Source organism: Mus caroli, unplaced genomic scaffold (genome assembly GCF_978045245.1).
Source record: "Mus caroli unplaced genomic scaffold, Mus_caroli_1 scaffold_5, whole genome shotgun sequence".
Lineage (NCBI taxonomy): Eukaryota > Metazoa > Chordata > Mammalia > Rodentia > Muridae > Mus > Mus caroli.
Genome location: NW_028227260.1, coordinates 106,706,491 through 106,708,911, shown reverse-complemented (window position 1 = coordinate 106,708,911; position 2,421 = coordinate 106,706,491). Strand labels below are relative to the sequence as shown.

The window sequence follows — 2,421 nt, the reverse complement described above, 5'->3', positions numbered from 1 at the left end:
GAGAACCTTTATTAAGAGTTTTTTGAAGATACAATTTTTGGTTTTATTTGAACTGACTGTAGCAGATAATAACATAAACTATATATTTTTCCCCAAACCAGCAGCCTAAGCACATCAGCAATGACATACTCTGAGGAAATGAAGAGCCTCCAACCCATTTCATCTCAAGGGAGCATCTACTTCTAGTGCAAAGTTGAATGCTATGGGCATTGTTGGTGTGAGGCTCCTGCTATCTATTCCTGTGCATCTTGCTACACCATAGCCAAGCTCCTAGTTAATCTCAAAGACAGGAACATTGAAAAATTTGTGGGTATTTGAATCTTACAATTTAAATCACACCATCTCTAAAAAGAAAGTTCAACTTACTGTAATGCTACTAAAGTGATTTTTTTCACTTTTTAAGATTTATTTTTAACTGTTGTGGATATGTGGATGTGCATGAGTGTGTGTATTCCCAGAGGCTAAAAGGAGTGTGCTTGCTCGCTCCCCTACAGCCTGACATGGTGAACTCTGGTCCTCTACAAGAGCAGTGTGTGTTCTTCACTGCTCAGCCATCTCAGTAGCTCCTACTGTAAATCTGACAAGAAAGGCTTGACAGAGCAGGGTCCAAGAACCTGTTTGTCCTTCAGTGACCTTAGGAATGTTCAGGTAGACTGAGCTAAGGGCACAGAGGGAGACTTGAATTCTCACAGCTTGAACTCAAGACCCAGTTAAAACTTCTGGAGGGTAGTGTGGGGTAAAACAGTTCTGTCAAAGAAAGGAAGGCTTAAAGAAAATAGACAAGATGGAATCAGAGTGGAGAGATGAAGCCTATGAAATCAGGAGAGTCCAGAGGATGACTTCTCTACTAGGTGATGGAGATGGGCAGAGAACAGAGCTGGTCATTAGACATGGTCTGTAGCCAGCTGCTGGGAAAGCATATCAGTATTCAAGCTGATTAGTATGGCTGCTAAGGTCTGTATGACTTAACACATAGGATTACTTCTAAAGTGAAGCAGGTGAGTGGAAACTAGCCTGACCCCGAATCAGGTCCCATCATCCGTCTTCTTGAAGCAACAGAGAACTTGAACCAGGCCGTGTGGTTGCATACCTCTCCAGATCTCAGCAGCACCTGAGGGAACTGGGGCTGATTAACCGCATCAGGCCAGTTCTGGATCTCAAGGCAGAAATAGGAGTGCTTGGGCTAGACCGCTTGCTTCTTGCCTTTCAGAGTACCACCCAAGAAGTATCCTATCTAAAACTGGATGCCAGGTTAGGTGGTTTATACTTCCAGGATCCTCCCACTTGCAGCATGATGCACCCTTGCACAAAATTTCTTTTCTTTTGACTCCTTCAGACAAAAATTTTGGTCAAAACCATGAATGTGGTAACCCTGCAGGTACTTTCCAAGCTTCACTGGCTTTCTCAGCTTGAAGACAGTTCCTTTCACTGGAGCAATGACTCCTGTTGGAATTAGAGGTTCATCCACAGACAAATATGCACCTGCTGGAATGGTCATATATATTTGGGGAGCCCTGGAATGCTAGGCTGAAATAAGAATGGTTGGTCAGATTAACTGTAGTGGTATGGCTGGCTTGTGCTCTATAGTTGATTACAAGCTCTGCACTATCCAAGGTATATGTCACCCAGACTTTCAACTCTCCAGGTTAGGTTTCCTCACCATCTGGACTGACTTGAGAGAACTGGAAGCCATTGGACAACACCTGAGGGTTCCAGAGTGGATGCTCCATGGAGACTGTTGGGCTCACTGTTAATGTGCAGGTAGTACTCCTTCCCACCAACGGTGAATCTTCCTTTGGAAATTCGGTTGGCTACACTCTCAAAAACTACTCTAAAGTAGGGTTGCTTCTAGAGGTAACCACCCAACTTGCCAAAGACAAGAACCACATCTGAAGCTTTCCCCTGCCTGTCTTTGACCTGTAGAGAAGTGATATTGTAGCCCCAGGAGATGATGTCAACACTCAGCTGGTCAAAACAAACCTGGAACTTCTCCACTGACTCTTTCCCTGAGGGCAGCTCTATAAACAAGGTTCTGATCACCGAAATCATTGGGAAAGTTCTGAGCATCTAGCTTCTCCTTGTGGTTCAAACTCGAGCCTGATCACATTTGGAATGATCTAGATTTACTATATTTTTTAAATTTTATTTTACTTAGGAATTTTCTTCATTTACATATCCAATGCTATCCCCAAAGTCCCCCATGCCCTCCCGCTGACTCCCCTAACCAACCAGTCCCACTTCTTGGCCCTGACGTTCCCTTGTACTGAGACATATAATGTTTGCAAAACCAATGGGACTATCTTTCCACTGATGGCCAACTAGGCCATCTTCTAATACATATGCAGCTAGAGACACGAGCTCTGGGGGGTACTGGCTAGTTCATACTGTTGTTCCACCTATAGGGATGCAGACCCCTTTAGC

The 2,421-nt window shown here is 44.1% G+C and overlaps 1 pseudogene; it reads right to left on the bottom strand.

Annotated features, from left to right (window-relative positions):
- Positions 1-1,009: 1,009 nt before the first annotated feature.
- LOC110287178 (galactose mutarotase pseudogene) lies at positions 1,010-2,049 on the bottom strand (annotated as a pseudogene).
- Positions 2,050-2,421: the final 372 nt, after the last annotated feature.